At 42.5% G+C, this 6,292-nt stretch overlaps 1 pseudogene; it reads right to left on the bottom strand.

The window, feature by feature from the left end:
• Nucleotides 1-749: 749 nt before the first annotated feature.
• LOC107978361 lies at nucleotides 750-1,067 on the bottom strand (annotated as a pseudogene).
• Nucleotides 1,068-6,292: the final 5,225 nt, after the last annotated feature.

Here is a 6,292-nt window from a genome sequence, read left to right as displayed (position 1 = left end):
TCTTGTAACTTTTTTTTCTTATTGCCTCAAGTCTCCTGTAAAAAGGGTATTTAAGCTAGGTGTACAAAGAAGCAAAGGAGAACTGAAACAGAGAATTGGAACTAAAGAGAATTAGAGACTGTTAGAGCAAGGGAATCAGAGCTGCAGAATAATAAAAGAAAATGACCCTCAGATCATGCGTGAGGTTATTATAGAAATCTTTCAAACTCATTCCTGAGAAGTCTTCTCTGAGTTTACCCTGGATAGTAGCTTAGGAGCTGGACTTTCAGATTACTAAAGGTGGTGGTGGCACGTACCTTTAATCCCAGCACTCAAGAGTCAGGGGCAGGTGGAGGTCTGTGAGTTTGAGGACAGCCTGGTCTACAGAGTGAGTTCCAGGACAGGCTCCAAAGCTACAGAAAAACCCTGTCTTGAAAAAAAAAAAAAAGAGAGAGAGAGAGAGAGGGAGGGAGGGAGAAAGCAAACTCCAAACAAGGTTTCTTCCATGCCCATCATCTTCTCTGAAGTAGATTAATGCTGCCAGGAGCAGATGTGTCTCACTGTCAGAAAAGCTTTAGGTTATTAAACATTAAATGCCGTATTCTTTAGGTCTTTGAAGTTTTTGAAGACCATCTATCTAAATACATCTGTGTATGGCCTTGAAAATATACCTAACACGACTATAAGTTTGACTACTATAGATGACTGTTGATATGTTTCTTAACTATACATTGCATTTTTATTTTTTTACTTTTCAAAACCGGAACATTTTATTTTATGACTGACTGGAATCCTAAAGATGAACTGGATGCTGCAACAGCTGCCCTCTTGGGTTCAGGTGTTATCCCTTCACGGAATCCGTGTCTCAATCTTTGACAGACAATTTTTAGGTGCCTCATCCGCCCAGTTCCGCTAGTGTATCATCTCTTAGCTTTGGCAGTCCAGTTATACTTTCTCTTGGGCGAGGCAGGGTAGCCACATTTGTCACAGGTGGGCTTCTGAAGCTGGTAGACCTTAGAGCCACAGCAGCGGTACAGCGTGTGCGTCTTATTGCAATGCTTTCCAAAGGATGACGTTCCTTTCATCATCCTGCTTCTGCCGCCGAGGCCAAAGAGACCGGAAGAGCTATACATTACATTTCTTAAGAATTTATTTATTATGTACACAGTGTTCTGTCTGCACAGATCCCTGCAGGCCAGAAGAGGGCACCAGATCTCATTACAGATGATTGTGAGCCATTATGTGGTTGCTGGGAATTGAACTCAGGACCTCTGGAAGACCAGCCAGTGTTCTTAGCCCTGAGTCATCTCTCCAGTCCCAAATACATTGCATTTTTAAATGAGCTATATAAACATAATACCTTAAACAAGAGTAGAAATATACACTCAATATAACAAAATTAACTTTAAATTTGTATCAACCAAAATCCATACCAATGTAAAATATTTAAGATTAATAGTTCTTTTTTGGATTAAAGTAGATTCAATAACCCACCCTTTAATCTCATCATTTTTATATCTCCCTTTTTCTTTTCAGAAAGAGATCCTTGAATCTTCTCTCCTTTGTTCAGCTTTTTTTTCCTGGTCATCACCAATAACAACTTATAGACAACCTCCTAAATAATAACAAACATCCATAACCAATATTTTGGGGTTTTTTGGGGGGGCTTTCGAGACAGGGTTTCTCTGTGGCTTTGGAGGCTGTCCTAGAACTAGTTCTTGTAGACCAGGCTGGTCTCGAACTCACAGAGATCCGCCTGCCTCTGCCACCCGAGTGCTGGGACTAAAGGCGTGTGCCACCAACGCCCAGCCATAACCAATATTTTGGGAATGTGGATATTGTTTTCCCTAGACTACTTCTTGCTGTTTGGGGTGCTGGTAACCTTTGGGGGAACCTTGAGAAAAATCAGGATAATTGTTAGGTCTTTGCTGGAGTATTCTGTGAGGCTGGATCATCTCAGTCAGCAGTCTTCAAGCTGTTTTGGATTCTGGGTCACCTGGTCACTGATTTTTATTGGTGTTTGGTCCCCTTGTTCTAAAAATGTATAAACTTTTAAAGGTAACATACATATCTGTATCAATATAAATATAGGTTTCTTGTAGTTCTTTTAGGTCTATTTCTTTTTCTTTTTTTTTTTTTTTTTTTTTTTTTGGTTTTTCGAGACAGGGTTTCTCTGTGTAGCTTTGGAGCCTGTCCTAGCACTCAGTCTGGAGACCAGGCTGGCCTCAAACTCACAGAGATCCACCTGCCTCCGCCTCCCTAATGCTGGGATTAAAGGCATGAGCCACCAACGCCCGGCTATTTCTTTTTTTATTTTATTTTATTTTTTGTTTAATTTAGAAAAAATCTTATTTTACATATCAATCCCAGTTCCCTCTCCCTTCAATCCTAGGTTTCTTTCTTTCTTTCTTCCTTTCTTTCTTTCTTTCTTTCTTTCTTTCTTTCTTTCTTTCTTTTAAGATTTATTTATTTATCATGTATACAGTACATGCCAGAAGAGGGCACCAGATCCCATTACAGATGGTTGTGAGCCACCATGTGGTTGCTGGGAATTTAACTCAGCACCTCCGGAAGAACAGTCAGTTCTCTTAACCCCTGAGCCATCTCTCCAGCCCCCCTAGGTTTATTTCTTTATGTCAGGATTTCAGGGGGTCTTCCTAGATCAAACCTGATTTTCTATTTTTGTTTGTTTTTGCTTTTCGAGACAGGGTTTCTCTGTGTAACAACTCTGGTTGTCTTGTAGCTCCCTCTGTAGTGTAGGTCATGGAGTGCTGGCAGTTGCCAGGAGATGCACCTCTGTACCACAGCAGGTATAAGAGACTCGAGACTAGGAAGTCATTCTCAGCTCCATTTTGTTGTTGTTGTTGTTGTTAAAGATTTTATTTATTTATTACGTATACAGTCTATACAGTCTTCTGCCTGCATGCCAGTAGAGGGCACCGGATCTCATTCCAGGTGGTTGTGAGCCACCATGTGGTTGCTGGGAATTGAACTCAGGACCTTTGGAAGAACAGTCAGTGTTCTTAACCACTGAGCCATCTCTCCAGCCCTCTCAGCTCCATTTAAGAACCTTTTTGGTTAAGTTTTCTAAGGTTTTATGTGGAAATCCTTGCTGAATGTTTGGGCACCATATGTAGGTGAAGTTTCCTGTCCTGACTGCCGCTTCCCAAAGAACTGACTTGGAGACTTAATATAAATTATAAATGCTCAGCTAATAGCTCAGGCTTGTTATTAACTCTTACATTTTAAGTTAACCCATATTCCATGTGGTGGAATTAGCCTGGCGCAGTCATCTTCTGCTCCTTCTGCGTCTGGCTGGCGACCCTCTGACTCCACCATCCTCCTCCCAGCATTCTCAGTTTGGCTTTCCTGTTCAGCTCTTGGCCGGTATGCTTGTTTATTAAGCCAATCACGGTGACATATATCCACACAGTGTACAGAAGGATTATTCTACAGCACAGGTGTTTTGCCTGCTTGTGTGTCTGTGTAGCGTTCAAATGTATGTGCAGGCTAGAGGGCAACCTTAGGCATTCTTCCTCTGACATTATCCACTTCTTGAGGGGTGGTGGGGTGGAGAGGGTCTCTCACTGGCTTGGAACTTGCCAAATAGACTTGGATAGCTGGCTAGAGAGCTCCAGGAATCTACTTTTCTCTACTTCCCCAGTGCATGGATTACAAGCACATGCCACATGCCAGCTTTTTTACATGAGTTCTGGGGATCAAACTGAGGGCCTTGTGTTTGCAAGGTGAGCGCTTTGCTAAGCATCATCCCAGGTCCTTCTTATGGGAATTTTTAATGAATATTTGCATGGGGAAACCTGCATGCTGGTTGTTTGGTTGTTGATGCCGGAGACTGAACCCAGAGCTTCACATACACTGAACACACACTCTACCACCAAGCACTCTCCTGATCCCTTTATAGTTTTAATCAAAGAAACATGTGATGTCCCTGCCTCTCAAGTGTCTGCATTATGCAGCATGAAAACAGCTGCTCTTGAATAATTTAGCCTCACGCTGGAATTTAGCACAAAGGAATAATTTTGTCACACAACAGTGCCAAGAGCAAAGAGTGCTTGAATATCAAGATTTTCACAATAAAATAATAGATGCTTATTTTGTTAAATAAAATAATTGTAGCAGACCTCCTCTCGTGCACATGACATGGCAGAGAGTCAACTGACATTTGGATTCTTGAAGGTTCTGAGCCATGACTAAAAACACCATCATCATGTCTTAGGGTTAGAATTAGTGTGAAGAGACACCATGACCACCGAAACTCTTATAAAGGAAACATTTAATTGTGGTGGCTTGCTTACTGTTCAGGGGTTCAGGCCATCAGAGTGGAGAGCATGGCAGCATGCAGGTAGAGGTGGTGCTGGAGCTGAGACTGCCACAACTTGCAGGTAATAGGATGTCCACTGACTGTCACACTGAGTGAAGCCTGAGAAAAAGACCTCAAAGCTCACCCCTACAGTGACACATTTCCAACAGAAGATGTAGCCCAGATCAAAGGTGTGCCCTCCAGCCTCAAGGTCTAGAGTGAAGGCACATTTTCAACATTAATTACACAAGTTGATGTACACCTGTAATCTGGTAATCTGAGGCAGAAGGATCACAAGCTATAAGCTAGCCTGGGTTACACAGAGAGCCCCTGTCTCCAACTATGAATAGGTCTGCTTCCTGAATGTGGATGCAGTCTAATGAGCCAGGTTCCTGTACCTGCCACCAAGCTTTCCACGTCCGCTGCCATGTCTTCCCTGCCACCATGAACTCTATCCCTCTGGTACTATAAACCAAAGTAATTAACTCTTTGTCCCTAAAAAAAACGACAACAACAAAGTCTGCATTAGCAAAGCTCCTTCCTCTGCATATGCCAGTAAATGTAATTCATTTCTACCGACTTGCCTGGAATTCATCCCTCTCTTCATCTTCTCCCTGCCTCCATATCCAGTCCATCAGGAAATTCAGTTACTTCTGTGCCCAAATACATCCCCCAATACCTCTCTCCAGGGCAATAGTCTAACAGATTGGAGTGATTTCTTAGTCGTGTGTCTGTGAGGTGGTGGTGCCTATGGAGATCAGAAGAGAGTGTCAGATCTCTTAGAGCTGGAGTTTACATGCAGCTGTGAGCTGCTTAACTTGACTCTTAAGAAGTATACCTGGGTCTCCACAAAAACAGTGTGAGCCTTTAACCACTGAGCCATCTCTCCAGCCTACCCCATCAATCAATGTACACATAAAAGCCAAAGTAATGCAATATTTTAATTTTAGGTTTACCAAAATACCCATCATGATGTTCATATCATCAGATCATATTTCTGCTTAAAACTTTGTTGTTGTTGTTGTTGTTGTTGTTGTTGTTTGAGACAGGGTCTCTCTACATAGGCTGACTGTCCTAGAACTCACTATGTAGTCCAGGTATGTATGCCACGATACCTGGCTCTGCTGAAAACTTTAACTAGTTCCCATAGCACTCTGCATAAAATCTGAATTTTTTACCATTCATAATCTTTATATTCACTGTGTACTCCTGTCAAGCAAGAGCAAGATAATTGGCTAGATAATGCAAAGTCAGAATTGACAAATGGGGCTGGCAAGATGACTCAGCTGGTAATGGCACTTACTGCCAAGCCTGATAATCTGTGTTTGATCCCAAGAACCTGAATGACAGAAAAAGAGAAGTGGGCTGGGCATTGGTGGCGCACGCCTTTGATCCCAGCACTCGGAGCCAGAGACAAGTGGATCTCTGTGAGTTTGAGGCCAGCCTGGTTTACAAAGCAAGTTCCAGGACCTACAGCTGTTAACACAGATGTCTTAGTTAGGGTTTCTATTGCTGTGAAGAGACACCATGACCATGGCAACTTTTATAAAGGTAAACATCTAGTTGGGGTGATTCCATTACAGTTCAGAGGTTCAGTCCATTGTCATCATGGCGGGACATGGCAGTGTGCAGGCAGACATGTTGATAGGTAGGCCACAGGAAGTACGCTGAGACACTGGGTGGTATCTTGAGCATATATGAGATCTCAAAACCCGCCTCCACAGTGACACACTTCCTCCAACAAGACCATATGTACTCCAAGGCCATACCTCCTAATAGTGCCACTCCTTTTGGGCTTATGGAGGCCAATTACATTCAAACTACCATAAACAGAAAAACCCTGCCTGGGGTGTGGGGGGAAGAGAATAAAAAAATCATGGGTAAATGTTTGTACTGATGATATGACAGCATGGCCTTGAACTTTTAGTTTTCCTGTCTCAGGACTAGGATTAGAGATGTGCACTGCCACTATACCCAACTTTAATGCTGAAT

The sequence above is a fragment of the Cricetulus griseus genome, chromosome 7, assembly GCF_003668045.3.
Source record: "Cricetulus griseus strain 17A/GY chromosome 7, alternate assembly CriGri-PICRH-1.0, whole genome shotgun sequence".
In the NCBI taxonomy this organism is placed as follows: Eukaryota; Metazoa; Chordata; class Mammalia; order Rodentia; family Cricetidae; genus Cricetulus; species Cricetulus griseus.
This window is presented reverse-complemented; position numbering and strand designations above follow the sequence as displayed.